Consider the following 19,625-nt stretch of genomic DNA (forward strand, 5'->3'; position numbering starts at 1 on the left):
CACTCTTGGCAGACTGCCCTTCCTTCAAGGATCAGTTCAAATCCCCTCTTGGGAAAACCTTCCTTTTAAAAAGCTGTCACATTTGGGGTCAGTGCCATGCAGGGAAAAGAGTATCTGACGTGGAGCCAGAGTTTTGGGTTCTTGACCATGACATGCTGCAAATAAAAGTCACTCATCCTTTTTGGGCATCAGTTTCCTCATTCATAAAACAGGAGTTATGGTCCTGGCTCAAGCCACCGCCAAGGTTATTGTCAGGAATAAATAAAATAATAAATGTGAAAGGTTTTAAAACCTTAGCATTAATGTTATTTCTTCCTCCACTACTTCTCCTTTTGTCCTTATTGTCTGTGCTACATAATTAATAGCACTTGATATACTGACCTACTTATTTTTCAATAGCATCACAAGCCTGAAATTATATTCCTGCTTGATATAATGTTGTCTAGGAAGCTGGCTTGTTCGCTGTGGCCTGCGTGTGTGTCAGCCCTCCAGCGAGGTTGGGATGTACAGGGCAGGGATGCTGGCTTACCTTCTTTTGTTTTCCATGACTCTCAGCACAGCGCTGGACACAGTGAAAGTGCTGAATGAACACTTGACTGAGGACTCGTGTGACTATGCCATCATACCATGCCAGCGTAAATTCCTTCTTAAAAAGTTTAAACTATCATTTAGTTTAGAATTACAAGATGATCTATCTGCATTAGCTACAGGGCACTGTGTACACCTCAAAGATATGTTACTAGATCCTTCAACAAAAAATGGTTGGGATGATGGTGGTAATTTTGTACTAATCTCTCACTATGGCTTCCAAAATCACTAGAGAAGAACATGCTTGGATTTAAATTTTGGTCAGTGTCCCTTCATGGTTCTCTCTCTCTCTCTCTCTCTCTCTCTCTCTCTCTCTCTGATGATCCTTCACCCATTTTTTAAAAAATATAAATCATAAGGTAAAAGAAAATAAACTAGGTTAATGCAATCTTCAAAGTGGATTTTTCAACAGCTAGAAGACCAAACTTTTCTAAAATCAGACTCTTTAGCAGTGACTAGGAGACCACGTGATACAGGTTGGCCACACTGTAAGAAAATCCAGTTTACAAAAACCCAAATTTATAAAATTGAAATTAGGAAGTAAATTTTCATAGGAGTCTTTTTTTAAGAAATCTCTCATTCTTGTATCACTCTGAAGTCAATTATGATAGACTTAATGTTAAAATGTTTAATTTTTACTCACCAAATCAGGACCACGAGTATTGAGTAAAGTGAATTGCACCTGCACAAATTTAGTGATTGTATAGTCATAAAAATCTTTATTCTTGGTATTTACTTGCTCAGTGCGTCATTTGCTTAAAGGTAATCTTGATTTTTTGTTTTTCCTGCTTTGGTTGAAATGTTTCAGCGTAAAGATATGTGATAAATGAGGGTTTCCTTATCTTAAGATGAGGTACCAGACTTGGTCTCAATTGAAGGAATTTGTACTCCAATCGAGCAAAGATTATTCTTTCAACTCTCTTTTGATAGTTGGCACTGAACCAAGGAATTTAAAATTAGCTGCCTTCAGAATCCAGGTGTGGGCTAAGTGGAAGCAATTTAGTTTGCCCCAGGAAGTCACAGAAACTGTTGAACAGTGGAGTCCTGGCCAAACTGCTCCCTTCACTAAAGCCAACTTTTCAGGACTGCCTCCTTCTGCAAGGAACAGAAAACCACCATGTTTTGGAGCTGAAAGGGACCAGACAGGGCATCTTGGATAAATTCTTCATCGTGCAACTCAGGGGAGTGAAGGGACTGGCCCCTCTGATCCTGTTTTCACATCTGCAAAATAAGGTCGTATTACTGGCCTGTCCATCTCTCAAAGGTACTGTGAGGATTAAGTGCATGGGCTTTTAAACTGTAAGGATAAAGCGTTATCTTTTTCTGCAGTTACTTTGGTGGTTTTAAATCAGGTCTACACATTCTTGAACACGCCTCCCATCTAGAAATGCCCTCCCTTGGAATAGACAGCCAACCTTAGAGATTTGCTTGTCACCAATAAAATGCAGCCAACTTCTGAGGCCAGGTCAGAAAAGGCAATTTAGCCTTCACCTAATTTTCTTGGGATACTCACTCTGTAAGAAGCTAGGTACCATGTTAGAAGTTCAACTACCCTGAGATCGCCATGCTGTAGGGAAGCCACAGAGAGAGACTCTGTGTAGGCCGCCTGGTCAGCAGTCCTAACCTTCAGGTCCCGCCAAGGCTAAGCACCCTCTGTGCGTGAATGAGGCTTCAGATGATTCTAGCCCCAACCATCGAGATACCCCAGATTTTGAACCTTCCCAATCGATGTCCCTGACATCATGGAACAGAGATGAGCCATCCTTACTGTGCCCTTTCTGAACTTCTGATCCACAGAATCCATGAGCATAATAAAACAGTTGTTTCTTTGCAACTAAATTCGTGCTGTCTGGTACGCAGCAATGGGAAAAGGAGCTGCCACGCCCGGTAACGGTGATCACAGCAACCACACGAACACCACCAAGCACTGGACTTGCTCTCTTCCAGGTACAATGGCAGGCATTGCCCACCCTTAGCTTACGTCATCCTGACCAGAACCCAGTGAGGAGTCATGATTTTCCCATCCCACAGTGAGGAAACTGATGATCAGAGGGACTGATGATTTACTCACGTAATAATACATGGACGAGGTGGCAGGTACCAAGACTGACACCGGGGCCTGGCCTGACTGCAAAGCCCACCCCTAAGCTACAGCTGAGTCCCCCCATGTTGTGGGTGACAGCCAGGCTGTCAACACAAACCTCTGGACTTCCAGTCCAAGGGCCTTTCCCGCATTCCCAACCTGTTTGGTTCTTCTAGTTCCTCTCTGTCCCCATTTGCCACTTGCAATCCCCTTCTTTCAAGAGATGAAGTGAAACCTCTTCATTTTTCTAACCTGGTCAAACTTTAAAACTGGCGTGGTACCACCAGGGAGGTTTGCAGACCCTGGCCGCCATTCTGCCCATCCCTAAGGCTGAACAGCCATGCAGCTTCACTTCAGAAGCCTGGCTTTGTTTGCCTCATAGGCCAAACCCATCAGGTCTCGTTTTTTTCTGAGCTGCAGGGAGAAAATAACAAATAATCCACAGAGCAACTTATTCACACATCCTAATCTCAAAAGCTGTGTGACCCGTTTGTTCTTGAACCCAAAAGCTATTAGTATACTTGTGACAAATTATCTAGAAGGTTCTCCACACTCTGGTGCTCTCAGCCAGCTCTCCTGGGCTGCCAGCCTCCCAACTGCTCCTACACGAGGCTGTGTGGCTCAGGCTGCAGGCCTGGCAAGGCCTTCCCTGCCTGGGAGGGGAAATCCATGTCAGCTTTGGCCCTGGTACCCACATATTTCCTGAATCTGCAGATTCCCCCAAAGGACCCAGACAAAAGCATGTGTCTTTGAATGTCTTTAGGAACAATGCTCAACATGCACTTCTGTGCCACGTAAAGACCTACTCGGGCGTTTCACATGCAGTATTCTCTGAGCAGTGCCACCCGCACACTCAGCTCGCCCAGACCTCAGGCTCCACTTGCTGGCAAGAATCCACCCTCTTCAAAGGCAGACATGGAAGAAGGTAAGCACTAACTCTTCCACTTAAAACTGTCACTACCACAGAGCGTGAAGGGAGCTGGCTCCTTTGTCCTAGCAGTGAAATCCCCTGTAGAGTCCATGGCTCATCCGCTGTTACGTGACTGTACTGCTCCTAAAAGGGCTATGACTAACCAACTAGCTCTCCTGGGCTTGGAATGGCCCCAGAGCTCAACTGTGGGGAGTTGGGAGGCGTTTCCTTCTCTGGCTACAGCCGCCAATTCAAGTCAGCATTGATCTAAACCAGGTGCCAGGCGCTAGAAATACTAAGAAGCATAAGATGAATTCCTGCCCTTGTGTGTAGATGAAGATCGTTCTCACTCCTGCCTTTCAGGTGGACCGTCAGGTGTGAACGGGTTGTGAGGTGTCACAGTAATTTGGTATCAATAATAGGAAGTGCCAAAGATTTTTAAATAAGAGCGGATTCATGGTCATATGTACAATTACTGTTGTTCTCGTTTGTTCTGACACAGGAAAAAGGGCTGGGAGGGGCAGTCTGAGCTCTGTGAATGGCACGTGATGAAGGCTACACTCCTGAGTGTCGTCTGTCTCAGGGGGGAAAGGCCGAGGAGTGCTGTGAGGCCAGTGAGGTCAGGATGTGGGTCTGCTACACACAGAACCACACTCCGTTTTACTAACAAAGGAGCCTCCTCTACCCCTTTTGATGGAGGAGGGACTAGCTGGCAGGAGACTGCCTTTTAAACAGGGACAAAGCAGAGGGACTGTTGTGTTTTGATTCCAGCATGGTTTTGTTCAGTTGTTGTTTTATTTAGGAAAAGAACAGGGCAGCAGGTATAGCTGTGGCAATATGTTTATTACTATGAACGTCACCTCTCTACAGCTGACACATGATGAATCACAGGTGAGTTGTACTAAGTTAATCTCTTCAATAATAATGTTATTTAGTTCTATAATACCTTCAACTTACAGAACATGGTCGGCTACTGGGGTGGCATTTGGGCTCTTTTGCACGTTAGACTTAAGGGTGCTTTACTATGCCTTAAATCAGGAAATCTTGTAGAGAAGAGGGGGTGAAAAAATGCTTTGCCCTTTCCTCCCAACACACACACACAGACATGCACACACACTCACACACACACGGGCACATGTACTCCCCTGCTCTCCGTACTTAGATCAGGCATTGGCTCTGTGACTAGGGTGCCCCATGCAGGGAGTCACCTTTGGCAGGTTAGAATGTGGTGCCCACGCGGTGACATGAGCCACTGCTCATTATGTGCTATTTAAAGCCAAGGACTTTTCACCCCCTCAGTAAAAGTGTTTCTCAATCAAAGTGCTTATTGAACTACAAAGTGAATGGCCATTTACAGGGCGATTGTAGCACTCCCACAGTCAAAGAAATGAAACTTTAGGCTTTGTTAATGCTGAATCTTGGCTCGGGTTTGAAGGCTGGATGGAATTCTGCCCTGTACTTGCAAACGTTTGAAGAACTGCTCAGTCAGCCTTGCAGGGAAAAACACGCCTGCATCCTACTGGATTCCTTCAGCTTTGGCCATGTAACACCAATCATTGAGAGCCTAACTCTAAAGTCCAGCTCTCCTTTGTTTTCTGAACGTGAAGGGCAAGATGCAGAGTAATCAGATAACAAATGATGAAATGATGGTTATCAGTGGGATGCCTTCCAGTTTTATAGCACTTCATCTTTGCAGAGGGCTCGCATGGTACCATTTGACCCACACATCTCAGAGGTGACACTGAGCCAGACTTTTTATCACCATTGTATGGATAGAGTCAGCAATTTATAAATATGTAAAGAGATTCACGGCGAAAGAGTGTGCAGGTAGGTGCATGAGTACACATGCATGCGCTCTGAAAGGAGGAAACATTTAATCATTTAAAGTTATCTAAGATGACACCTGAGGATGGGGATTTTGTATCAGGTTCAGTTTTTTTGTTTCATATTCCATACCACAGTTATCTGGAGTCATACTAACCCCAGGGCTCAGAGCAAACAGAATGGGACTCCCCGCAGTCAGGAGCCAGCCTGCAGCTGAGTTTCACGTTCTCTTGACACGTAAGAGAGGGGAGAACTTGTCCCCGTCACGTGGGCTGTGTGGCTCTCCTATCTAGAGTCTCTAACAATTTGAGTGGATCGTAGAGAACTGTCAACAGCACAGACAAAATGTATAGAACTGATCATTAGAGTTTTAGAGCTTGAACCATGAAGGACCAAATTAAGCTGCTCTTTAGTTGCACGTAGTGCCCAGAATTTCTTTTCCTCCTTTGTGTGCCAGTGGTAGCAGGCGTTGTCCCTCTTCTAGTAAACAATGGGTGGCCACAGTCATCCAGTGCTGTTCTTGGGGTGCTTACTCATAACCTCTTCCTCTCTACTCTGTCTCTGCAACACCAACCACTGGTCTAATAACCAATCCTACCACCTCCAACTAGTACAGGGCCCTCCTTCACTACATGCTAGAAACCATCCTGGGGAGCCCACTATCCACTCTATGGTGTACAAGTCATCATGAGCTTTGCGTTGCACTTGTCTTTCTCCCTGGGAGCTCTTGGGGTAAAAGAGCTAAGGAAGCAAGTTCGTATCTTGTACTTATTTTCCAACATCAATTGAAATTGCTAAACACTTTAAACAATTATTTTTAAACGAAAACATCAACAGAAACTAAAAGGGCCTCGTTAGTTCCTAAGAGGTAATATATCATCTGGACAGAAGTAAGTCCATGCCCATTGTCCCTGAGGAATGCCCAGGTGCAGCTTCTGGAAAGGACTGGAATGACTTCAGAGACTTGTTGGCCAAAGTTAGGAGCAATGTCCGCTTATCTTTATCTTAATATGTGTTGATCTGATCTTCTCCCTCCAAATAACTTGAGTTCGCCAAGTCACTTAACCGGGTCCAGTTTGGTTCTCTGCTGTCTGTTCACCCCCTTGGCATCATTGCCACATCTTTGTTTTTCCATCTCATTTGGGAGGAGAGACAGTGGGCGGTGGCCAAGGAGAGGCTATGTGAGAACAAAATGGGAGAAAAGTCCTGCTCTCTGCCACTGCCAACCCTTCTTCAGCCTGCGTGAGAGAGTGGTTGATTAGGAGCGGTGAACTGTGGAAGGCTCTGGGCCTCCAAGCCCAGCCAAGCGCACTCCCTGGTATAAGTGCTACGCCGCACTACCGCTCTCCCCACACTGCTGTGCAGAATTAGACGTAACATCAGCCTGTCCTTATCCCTCCGACGAACCTCACAGAGTACAGTCTGATGTAACCCACAGCCTGTGACACAGTGAGCCTACAACAGCATTTAAAGTGTGGCAAGGGTGAAATATTGCCCCACTGGTCTGAAATGGCCTTTCCACCAACAAAAAAAAATCGTTATGACAACAGGAAGGCGCCGTAAGCCAGGCACAGCACAGACAGGAAAGATCTTGCTTTCTCTCCCTCTCTCCTTTTTGAAAAAGAAAGAGAGCTTTTAACCCTTCAGTGCTTGGCTCATTTCCTCAGCAACACTGGCCTGAGCCGACTGTAGCTCCATCCCCATCTGGGCACCCAGGAGTCAGGGGCAGTTCTTGGCTGGAAGACGGCCTGCGGGGACAGGTCAGGGGTGGCGCTGTAGGTACTGAGGGCCACAGGAGCCTTGGGGGTAATTTTTGTTTGTTGAAGCCGACTGCTTTCTCTTCACTTTTCATTCCAGCTCTGCCAATTAAGCATTTAAATAATCAAATGGCAAATGTCTATTGAAAATCCACAAACCCAAGTACTCTCCGAAAAACCCTCGTACTCTTCCTACACAGCTTCCTCTACCCAGAAGTCCCCTCCCTCTTCTCTGCAGATACCCCTGGAAGAGCCAGCCTGAGGTTCACGTCGTTCCAGAAGCCTTTTCTGATCACCTCTGCTGGCTGCAATCTTTCCTTCGTCTCTCCTTACCTCCTGCATCGCATTCCTAGCCCTCTCCTTTCCACCTCAAATCCCTCAGATCGATTTCTATTCCCTTCCTTCTACCCTAGTGCAGGCTCCCACTATCCCATGCCTAATTACTACTCCTTTCCCGCTTTCTGCCTTTTCTCTTGCCCTCTTTAACCTATTCTCCACACAGTGGTGTTCATTCTAAAAGACAAATATGATAATGTCACTTAACTGTCCAAACATTTCTGTAACAGCTAAAACTGACTATTTACTGCATGCCAGGCTCTGTTCTAAGTGTTCTACATGTAAAATTCATTTAAAGCTCACAATAACCCTATGAAGCAGAGTTATTGCTCCCATTTCACAGATGAGGAAACCAAGGCCCAGAGAGGTTATGTAACCTGTCCAAGGTCACACAGCTAGTAAGTGGCAGAGCCAACGTTTGAACTCAGGCAGACAAGCTTCAAATACCACCCTCTCCAGCAATGCACTATAATTATACTGCTTCTCAATGGCTCTCCACAGCTCTCAGGATAAAATCCAAATTCCTTAACACTTAAGGCCTCTCATTTTAGACTCATCCCTACTCACTGGCTGACATGGCCCTGATTTCATTTTTTTTCATTGCTGAGTAATATTCCATTGTGTATATATACCACCTCTTCTTTATCCAGTCACCATCTATATCGATGGGCACTTAGGTTGCTCCCATAGCTTGACTATTGTAAATAGCTCTGCAGTGAACATAGCGGTGCATATAACTTTTCCAGATAATGTTTCTGTTTTCTTCAGCTACATACCCAGAAATGGAATTGCTGGGTCGTATGGCAGCTCTGTTTTTAACTTTTGAGGAACCTCCAAACTGCTTTCCACAGTATGGCTGTACCAATTTGCAATCCCACCAACAGTGCATGAGGGTTCCCTTTTTCTAAATCCTCGCCAGTACTTATTGTTTGTTGATTTATTGATGATAGCCATTCTGACAGGTATGAGGTAGTATTTCATTGTGGTTTTGATTTGCATTTCTCTGATGATTAGTGACATTGAGCATCTTTTCCTATAGCTATTGGCCATCTGTATGTCCTCTATGGAGAAATGTCACGTCCTCTGCCCATTTTTTAATTGGATTGTTTGGGTTTTTTGGTGTTAAGTTGTATGAGTTCCTTATATATTTTAGCTGTTAACTCTTATTGGATGTATCATTTCTGAATATCTTCTATTCAATAAGTTATTTTTTCATTTTGTTGATGGTTTCCTTCAGTGCATAAAAACTTTAGTTTGATGTAGTCCCATTTGTTTATTTTTATTTTCTGAGAATTTTTATAAGACTTTGTTTGAGCCAAACTGATGACATATTCTGGGGCACAAGATCTCAAATGTTCCCTGTTTATTTTTGTTTTCTGCTGTCCTTGCCCAAGGAGACACATCCAAAAAGATATTGCTAAGACCAGCCAGTCAGCATCTTTAAATGCAGTGCCAGTTCATAGATATATGTGGGGCAGCAGGCCAAACACAGAGAAACCCCTGGGAGAGGTTCTGGCTTTATAGCTGAGCCTTCAAACAGCACTGGGGACTCCTCCAGTCCAATCCAGAATCAAGTGAGTCAGTGAATTAAAAACACTTCAGAGAAGTGAAGATTTGAGACAAATGTATTCGGTGGCACTAAGAGTGTGGTGTGTGTGTGTGTGTGTGTGTGTGTGTGTAGGATGGCCACTGCCCTGGGCAGTCTCAGAGATGGTGCTGATTAATGACCAAGCTGCCAGCTGCCTTCCAGCTACACAGAAAGGTGAGAGAGGCCAGGAAGTAGGCAGCTGGACTCTCTAAACACTCCTCTGCCCAGATGAATTTTCTTTCTGGCTAAGAATGCTGGTCACTCCTGCTACCTGGTCCACTGACCTCGGTCCAGAGAAAGTCCTGGCTTTCGGGCACACCCAGCCTGAGGGTAAGCGCATCTGCCTGCCCACACTTTACTCCTGACTCTTTCTTGGAGCCCTCATCAAGTTATTTAGAACACCACAGGGTCTCCTCCATTTTGATGGTATCAGCTGTAATCTTGTCCTGATAAACTGATTGCACTGGATCTTTTTAAGTACATTTGTTGGAGGTTTCCAGGGAATTTTTCTAGAGCTTATCTGATTAACTGGGGCCAATTCACTAAGCTCCCAAGTAATGGAATCTGCTTTAAGCTTCAAGACATTGAAACAAAGACACTTAGACAAAGATGGCTGAGATAAAATTTATAGTACAACAAAGGTTATGTTGCAGACAGAGAAAGAAAAGACCTTGGGACAGAATTTATATAGGCACAGGGTTGGGAGTGGCCAGTACCTCAATCCTAAACGACAAATGTGTGACAGTGAAAGAGGCCTCCTTTTCTATTTAACTCGCCAGCACGTATTCATTGTGTTTAAAGCAGTCGACTAATTTTGAATCTGGTACAAGACTATAAAGATCCAACAAGAACTGAGAAAGACCTGCAGGAAACAAGCACAGTGCCTGACCCAGGCAGAGTGGAAACTGAGCAGAAGGGAGCCAAGGTTGGGAAAAAGAATTTTTACTGTATAAGAATGGATGGTTTGGGGGTTTTGAACCACATGAATATATCAATCCTTTCTAAAAATTAAATTTCAGAAATCCATATAGTTTGATTTACTTTGCTATTTTGAAAAATAAATACAACATCCAATACAACATTTCAATTAGACAGATCTTCTGGAATTAGATCGAAGTTACACAAGTACATATTTCTAGGTGTGGAAAACACATTTGTCAGGGAGCTTGGAGCCCCTTTCTCCGTGCTCTGCCTTAGTCTAGGCCCCACAAGGGACAGGGACGTACCCTTCAGGCTTTGCTGAGGTATGCTCAGTGACAATCAACGTGATATGTGCGACTAGGTGACAAGCCAGTGACCACCTGCAAGTCTGCGGTGTCAGGTCCACGGCTGGGGCAGCGACTAATATTGTGGAGAGCAGTCCCTCCTGGAGAAGCCAAGTGTCAAGGAGCGAGGTTGGCCGAGGCCCTACCCAAAAGACCAAGTGAGACAGGAGGGATGCAAACAGCTGCCAAAAATGCCAGTGTGCAGACAGGAGGCAACCAACAGCGGGATGCATGCCAAGGGATGAGATAAGAAAGAAAATTGTACCCTGGTGGGTTTCAGCTGAAAAGTGTGGTGTAGAAAATGACACAGGCCATCTGGGCAAATCGGAGAGGTGCTGGCCACTGAGAGCTGAGCTGGAAAAGTATCTGTGGGAGAATGCCAGGAAAAACACCATCACCCACCCACTTAAAGGTGTGTGTGTGTGTGTGTGTGTGTGTGTGTGTGTGTGTTGAACCTTGGCAAAGTGGAGAAGTTAGAACTAGAGCTGAAAGTATGATCTGGTCACCCAGAATGAGAACGCATAAACAAGATAAGAGGGGACCGTGTAGAGGAGAAAAGTTTAAATTAAAAAGTCTTCAGCCAAGCAGCCATTCCAGGGCCCCTGAGGGAAGTAGAGATATGGCAGCCTCGGAGGAAAGAAGGCCAGGAGTGCTCTTCGGGGCCACTCTTTTCATGGGGATAAGGTATCTGGCAGCCTCCAGAACAGGGCACTCCATGAGAGAGACGCAGGTTCCCCTCGAGCCATAAAATCCTTCCTCTGGGCCGCTGTGCGCACTGATTCTGCAGTATGCGGCCCAAAGGGACTGAACCATCATAGATGAAGGCAACCCCTTTTAGCTCAAAGGCCACCCACTCCCGCCCTGCTCAAGGACAGCAGGCTGCAAGATCTGAGCTCTGAGTGTCATCACACTGGTTCCCCACAGGCCTTTGAGCGGCGGCTCAGAAAAGCCCTGAGCGTCCCAGGTTCTGTGGGGTAAGGTCAGTGCACACACTTCCAAGACAAGCAAAGAGAGGCGGCTCTATAATTTCTTAACACCGAGGGAGGAGACAGAACGAGCACAGACCATATAACTTCTCGAAAAGCACAGCTGGCAAACACACCCACACTGTGAGGTTGCAACTCCCTGAACTAATTAAAAGGCAGAGCAATGAGAATGTCTGGATTGCTGCATAAGCATCTCTTGGGGGAAATATGTTTACGGTATTGCATACCCAGGGCTCCCTCTTCCCTTCTGAGAGCCAAGTCGAACACAGGTGATTATGGTTTAGAACTAAATATATATGTAGGGTGTGTGTGTGTGTATGTGTGAGTGTGTGTGTTGGAGCGGATAAGAACTTAGAGAGAATTACACTGTGACCAGCCAAAACGCGCTGCCCTCTTCCCTCTGCTTCCCCTTAAACACAGAACTACAGGCAAATGGCTCAAATTGCACCATGAAGGAATTGGTGTGGCCATCCGGGAAATAAAAAACAACCTCCAACCTATAAGGGGGTGTTTTAACATGTCACCCTCGGGGAAGTATCGGTTTTCTCTTTCTTTCTGCGTGGAGCCAGAATGGGCCAAATCAACATTAAGAGTATTTTCTGCTTTATGAATCTATGAAAAGGAAAATTCTTTCGGACTCTTTTCTTGTAATAACACTCGATCAGGTTTGGAGGATTCTCCTAGTGTAGAAAGCCTGAAGCACTTTCACATCTGATTGGGGGTCCCAGAGGGAGCCCAGTTGGCAGGGTCCCCTCAGGGATGCTGCCTACCTCAAGGGCCACCAGGAGAATTATTTGATGAGGGTATTGGGAATGTAGCGGAGCTGCTGGACGCCAGATGAAACTGTTGACACCAAGAAAAGGGCAGAGGCAGCGAGCCTCTCATCTCTCCCCTGGGAAGGGAGGGCCTTGTGGAGCCCGGGCTTTATCCCAAGACAGTGATGGATTGCACCGTCCAGGCTTATGAAAAAGAAAGGAGAAAGGCTTTTGAGCAAGATGCTGGGGGATGTTGCAAGTGTCCCTTGGCTCAGACTCCACTGGGAATCGATCCCAAGTCCTTGACGAAAATCCCAAGTTGAAACAGCAAGAGAACCCTTCAAGGTATCTAACAGAAGAGCAGCGCCCTTGGTGGGGGAGAGCCTGCCGCTGTGTGCCAGGTGGGAAGTAGCAGAAAGCAGGTACAGCATCAGCAATGGCCGAGGCAGTGATGGCCGATACAGGACACCTGGAGACAGAGGAGCGTGTAGCTCTGATCTCAGCCTCAGGAACACGTGAATCATTGCTCAAAACTGTGTGAGGCCCCCAGGACTCCGTCAGGCAGGAGCTGGGCTGTGCCTTCAGGGGGCTTGGAGTCCCAGTGACTCTACTAGGAGGGAGCTCAGGTTCAAAGATATGTTGGCTGCCACTAAGTTGCCCTTTCTGCCTGTGTTCCTTGGGCAGGCATCAGGTGGGGAGGGGTTATATATATAGGATGGCATGTAACCTGGCAACGTCCCTGTGAACACATCAGAGGATGGGAATTACCTGTAGTCAAAGAAAAAGAAACTAATGATTCAAAAGTTATCAGTAATTTATCCAAATTCCATTTGGTGGGAAGACTATCCATAAGCAAGGAATTATGGAGGAGGGGTGAAGGACATGGGCCTATGGGTGCATCCCCCAACCTACCCTCAGTTTTCTAGAGAATCAACAAATTGTTTCAGGACCACAGACAGCAGCTCATGAGCCCCATTGGGGTGCACCCACCCCCAATTTGTTCTTCTATGCTAAAGGTTGTCATCTTGCGTCCTTTACATTCAGCCCAGGCTCTCGGTGGGAGCTCCGAGGAATTTCTGAGGCTGTGCTGAGAACAGCAGAAGTCCACTGCACTACACCTTTAGCACTGGAATGAGAAATCAATTCTCTTTATTCCCAAGTCTGTCCTCATCCAGTACATTACTAATGACACTAGGTATATAAAGTACTTAATATACCCAAGTACTGTGTTCCCATCTTATCCTTACAACCCTAAAACGTTAATTCTATTATTATATTCATCTTATAGATGAGGAAACGGAGCTGGTCACAGACAGATTAAATGACTTGCCTGAGGTCACATGAGCAATCTAGTTCCAAAGTCCGTCCCCAAGCTACTCTGCCATGGTTGTGTTCTTGAACTTTAGAAGTGCGATTAAGGCAAAATGGTAAGAAACATGACACTTCATAGGACAGCTTGGCTCATGACGTGATGACAGACCTGGAAAAGCCATCTGCTTTAATGCCTCCGACATAGAGTTCCATTTCCTATTAAGATTCCACCTCGTAGTATAACCTGCAAACTCTAGAACAGGTTATATAACTTCTCCATGTCCCTATCTCCTTTCCCAATGGAACAATTAAGTGGGCAAGGCATCCTGGGTGGATTTGTAATAGGTGAAATACTCTAAAGCCGCAAAGGAAGAGAAGTCAGAAATAAGAACGTCTGTTCAGTTTTCTAAATTGTGTGATGTTGTGACCTAGATGAGAGAATCACAGACTTGTAGAGCTGTCAGGGACCTGCAGACCGTAGAATCCATGTTCTGCAGGAGTTTCAAATATCATCGGGGTGAATGCCTCAACCAACACAAGAATCCTTCTAAGCACTCCTGAGATGGTGCTGGGGCCGCCAGCGCCACTGAGCTCTTTAGGTCCACAAGTAGCCATCCCTTCTCTGCAAGGTACCCTTCCTCCACCAAATGTCCCCACACATTATGTAATAGTGTTCTCCAAAGCTGATTCTTAGATTGCACCATGCCCATCTTGCTCCCACCAGAGGGCCCAATTCTGCCCTCTGGAGAGCCCAGAGTAAATCATATACCACTTCCCTGTGGCAGCCCTACACATGAAGGAGAGTTACTGCACCTCTCTTGATGCTCTCTTTTCCAGACTAAACTGTTTAGGGTTCTTCAATTATTTGTCATTCATCCTTATTTCCACAGCTTTCACCATCCTTATTACTCTGAATACACTTGGCTTTGTCAGTTGTTCCCCTATCCTTCTGTTGATTCTATAGATATTTACTGACTGCCTACCAGGTACATAGTAGATGCCGAGAATGCACAGAAATAAACAAATCTCTGTCTTGAGGGGTTCGCTGTCTTGGGATGGGAGTGCGGTGTACTCTCAAGCAATTGCAATATGGTGTGGGAAGTGCCATAACAGAGGCAAACCCAGGGACTCTGAAAGCCCAGAGGATGGAGAAGCTGACAGGTGGCGGTGTGTGTGTGTGTGTGTGTGTGTGTGTGTGTGTGTGTGTTGGAAACTGCACTCTAGAGGGGAGAGAGAGAAGAACCAGTTCTGGGAACTGCTTGTGGTTTGGAGCGACTAGAGTCAGGGTTGTGAGTCAGTGGAGGACAAGAGATAGGCTGGAGTGGTCACCAGGGGCCCGACCATGAAGGACATTGTATGAGACTATTCTGAGAGCAATAGGGAGCTAGTGAAGGCTCGTAAGCAGGAGAGTGACAACCAAATTTCGATTTTAAGAACAATCGTTTTGATTGCAAGTTGGAGAAAAGACGGGAGGCAGATGTGAGACTGGAAGCAGGAGATGCCACAACCAGATGAGAGCAGAGTAAAGCTATGGCATCTCCTTTTTCTGGAAGCTGCGCGTCTATTGGTGCTGCCTGCGATTGTGGGCTATACTGGTGGCCACAGCTCGTTCTTGATTCACATCAGGGGCACCTGAACCTTTTCTATAGGAATAGCAATATTAGCTCCCCCCGCCCCCCAGTTTTAAATGTGTTTTAAATTTAATTGTTTTTTAATCTTGTTTTACATTTAATCTTGTCAGTTTCAGCCCCTCCTTTCATGCTGTTGAAATCTTTGTGCATCTCGATTCAACCCCTTCATTTTTACTTAAGGGGAAATACTGAACAATTGCCAAAGGGCTCACGGGTAATCAGTGGTAGAACAACACTGACCCAGGTTTTCTGACTCCTAAACCAGGCACCCTGTTATTTTGCCTCTTTAGGAAATTGATCTGTTTAAAGGAACTGGAATCAAGATTGACTAGAAGCAGCTACTTGGAAGAACAGGTCTTAGCTTACAGACACCAAAGGCAGGAAGGGAGGACTCTATACCCCTTTCTAGTATTTCCTCTTGTTGACTGAAAAGATCCCTAAGTTTCAATCTACAATCAACAGGGATGGTATTACACATCTTCAGGCAGCTGAAGGTCACAGTTGTTCAAACCCAATCACTGAGGCACTTGACAATGTCAGAAGGCTTGAGAGAATTTCATAGGGTGAAAAAAAATCTTACAAGCTAATGAATGCTTAACAAAAGCTTCTCTATGGAACTGAACTAGTTCAGAATGTAAAAGCTGTTCAGGGAGACTGGACAGGTGATAGGAAACGGGACACCCCTGCAGGTGGGGCAGGGGAGAGGAAGGGGAGGGGGGCAGCAAACAGAAAGCTTCCCTGGATGAATGCCTAGAGAATCAGGGTCCTTCTCACTTGGGACCTAATCCACTTGATCTCTGGACAGAACTGTTCTCCACAGCCCCATGAAACCTGGAGACTCGTTTGCGCTGGGCCCTGCTCACTACAGTCTCTGACCTTGATCCTGGCAGTCAGCAGGAAACTGTGTCTAGAGCCCCGTGCCCAGGTTGACCAGTGTTTCGTGTACCAGTCTATTCACCCACGCCAGCACAACACGCCATCATTATCTCTTTTCCTCTTAACTCATTTTTCCTTGATGTTAATTTTAAACAAAAAGAAACAGGACAGCCCTCTACTTCTAACCAGCTCATCCTGCATTTCCTCTGGTGAACTTATAGGACACCCCCCACTCCCACCTGACGCTTTCCCAAGATTCAATCCATTCCCCACCACCATCCATTTCATTCCTCACTTGAATACCATGCAAGCCCCACTAGTGCAATGCTTTTGTATTACTTTCTGTTGTTAAGCCAAATGCCATATGGAAACATGAGATATGTCAGATGAACAAGAATGTTATTGATCCCTTCCAAATAAGGATATGCTTGTCTTCTAATAACTGTTGATTGGCCAAATGTCACCAAGGGAGTGGAGATACAGTGTTCAGTTGAGGGACTATGCAAATAAACCTTTATCTACTTTTCAAATAACAGCCACCCTAAGCATTTTTTAAAAGAGGAGAAACAAGTCATGTGCATTTTGCTCTGCGCCCTAATACTCATCGTCCAAGCTGGAAGCCCCACACAGCCTGAGCTGAGACACAGACCATCTCCCAAACCCTTTCCCTGTGGGTCTAACCAAACTCTCTTTCCTGAAGCCTCGGCCCGAACTTACGCAAGTTCAGGGGATTGGGTGGCAAATGCTTCACTAAAGACATCAATTGGAGAATACTTTTTTAAAGAGCATTTTCTATAGCTCCCTGTCTGGTTTCTCACACATCTTCAGTGACACCTGACAAGCTTTGTTGAAGTGAATGTATTTGTCTGTATCAGGGTTACTCAAATTGCCGCTCTTCCTTGCCAGGAAATTCCCATTTCTGGCAAGAGGTGCCCACCTGAAGTCCCACATGGCAGAAAAGAAAAGCCTCGCTGACACAGAAGGCTTCCAGAGAATGAAACACAAACCGCTTTTTTAAAAAGTAAAAGAATAAACTAAAATAAAAGCTTCCTCTGCTTACCTACTCATCCTACTGCCTTTTGGCGAAAACACTAGGCACTGAGCGCTCTTAGCCACAGAGGCATTGATCACATCAGCATTTTAGTGTCGTAACTTGACACATACCACCGTCTGAACAATTGCTGCAACCAGGTGAATCTCACATCCCTGGCCCCAGACTCCTTCAAAGCCAGCGGACTTACCTAACGACTTGATGCCGATGCTTGGGGACGTCACACACAGGGGACTCAGGGCGCATCCGCACCGCTCAGTCTGGGCAGCTGTCCGCTTGAGCCGCAGAGCTGCGGACGCCCTGCGTCTCGGCGCCTCCAGGATCCGGGATGAGCTGCCAGTGGGGGCGAATCACAAGGTGATGCGGTCAGGTCCAGGTTTGCTGTGTGGTTGCTTCATACCACAGGGTGCTTCCTGTCCTGAGCTGGAAGAACGAAGGAGGGGTTTTCTTAGGAGATACAGATTTGCAACAAAATTCCTTTTCTTTGTGTGTACAACAAGGTGCGTTGCAACATTCTCGGAAAGAGGAAATAACGGGGGGGAAAATGCTTGCCTGTTGGGGACTGAAATACATCATTATATTTTTATGTAGTGAAATAAAAAAGAAGAGCATCTGTGTTTGCTGCTATGGAAGTTCTCTAAGATGTACTGCTGGGTAAACAGAAAACGAGTTGCAGATAGTATTTCCAGTAAGGTCCAAATCGTGTTTATTTTTGTATATGCTTAGAAAAATGTCTAGAGTGAGTCACAGGAAACTTGAAACAGCGGAAACTTTGGAGAAGAGAATTGGGGTGGGAAGAGTGATCTTACTTTTTGGGCACTTTTTGGATTTTCTTTTTACCCTGTGTATGTACATAGAACTTTTATAATAAAAGAATTTTTTAAAATTCCTTTCTTGCCTAATGAAAAATATTTTTTGTCAGCTAGCCAGGAGCTTCCAAGAGACAAAATTTCCCCATCAGGAATCAAACTGCAGTGGATACCCTTGAAAAGAGAAACTCAATATCCTCCAAAAGTATATCCAACAGTGGCTGTCAGTGAGTCTGGGTAGAGAGTTGTCTTCAGAAGATAGATGCTGATACTGCCACATGTTGAGAAACACTGAATTAACACACTCTATTTTTATTTTTATAAATTTATATGCTAGAAAATTGCAGCCTATAGAAAAATAGTATAATGAGCCCACATGTACCCAACGCCAAGCTGCATTAATTATCATGGCTAATCCTATTTCACACCTAAGCCATTCCCAATTCTCCTTCCATCTCCCAAATAGCAAGTCATTCTATCCGAGGGTATATATTCTGATAAGTTAAGAACTCTCTTTTTTTTAAACACTAGTACTATGCCAAGGTATGTTTTTAAAAATTATCAATAATCCTTTTATATCATTGAATATCTAGTAAGTACGGACATTTCCAAATAAGACCTATACATTGGATTTGATTGCTACGTCTATTACATCCATTTTAATTTATAGGTTTCTCTCCCTCTGATTTTTCCTTGCAAGTTATTTATTGAAGAAACCAAGTCATTGGTCCTGCAGAATGTCCCACATTCTAGACTTTGCCAGTTATGTGCCTGTGTTGTTTTTAGTGTGCTCTTCTGTCTCTTCTGTTTCCTGTACCTGGGTAGTTAGATCTACACTTGGTCTGATTTGAATTTAATTCTTTAGCAATAACATATAGTGTCCTGTGCCTTTCTGTGATACTAGCTACCCTTGATGATTATTACTGGTTGAACTGTGTCCCCCAAAAAGATAAGTTGAAATCCTAACCCCCACACCTACGGACATAAACAGGTTAAAATGCTCACCCTAATTCAACCCTTCTAAGAAAAGTAATATTTAAACATCAGCAGAGTCAGGGAGAAGATGGCCATGTGAGCACAGAGGCAGAGATTGGAGTGTTGCACCCACAAGTCAAGGAAGGCTACAGGTTGCCAGCACACACCCGAAGCCAGAAGAGGAAAGGAAGGCTCCTCCCCTAGAGCTTCCGAGTGGGCACTGTCCCACCAGCACTCGGTGGTACTCAGTTATGACAGTCCAGGAAGCTCAATACAATCGTCATTGCCTAGAACCACTATTTCTTTAGGGGCTTGCAATATTATGATTTTCCTTCTTAAATATTGGCTGGAATACTCCTATAAAAGGAACCATTTTGGGTATTTGGTTACCCTAAAGTTCAATTCATATGGCAAAGGTATATTCTTTCTCTTTACTTGCCTGTTTTCAAAACAATGAGTTGGCTCCCCAGTATCATCCAAAGGTGAATGACTGTGTTTATTTAATCTTTTCAAGTGGTATCATTATGAAATTGTGAATTATCAGCATGATCATGTGTCTCAATCCTTTTCACTTATTCACATTCATATCTAAATTGTCCCATTTGTGGTCAGTGAGCCAGAGCCTTGACAAGTTGATTTCTGAGTCCTTTTGACATGGCCCCAGGAATTCTGGGTATGTTGTAATATTCCAGATTCATCATATGTATTTCTTATCTCAGACCAGAACCATCCATTTACCCAAGGAGCCCTAGTTCCTTAGTGGGAAATAATATTTAGAGGCTATAAACTGGCACTAGGGGCATGCATTGCATTTGATTGGTCACCATTTCTAGACCTTTTAAGTGGACAGAGCTAGGAAAGAGAGTTTTCAAAATAAGAA

At 45.0% G+C, this 19,625-nt stretch overlaps 1 protein-coding gene across 1 annotated transcript in view; it reads right to left on the bottom strand.

Moving 5' to 3' along the window:
• Positions 1–17,328, bottom strand: part of BCAR3 (BCAR3 adaptor protein, NSP family member) — a 184,778-nt gene extending 167,450 nt beyond the window's left edge. Inside the window, exon 1 of the mRNA XM_074335150.2 lies at positions 17,152–17,328. The gene's annotated coding sequence lies outside the window, so the exon portion shown is untranslated. The remainder of the gene's footprint in view (positions 1–17,151) is intronic.
• Positions 17,329–19,625: the final 2,297 nt, after the last annotated feature.

The sequence above is a fragment of the Rhinolophus sinicus genome, chromosome 14 (assembly GCF_057876585.1).
Source record: "Rhinolophus sinicus isolate RSI-liver-muscle chromosome 14, RSI-T2T, whole genome shotgun sequence".
NCBI classification, from domain to species: domain Eukaryota; kingdom Metazoa; phylum Chordata; class Mammalia; order Chiroptera; family Rhinolophidae; genus Rhinolophus; species Rhinolophus sinicus.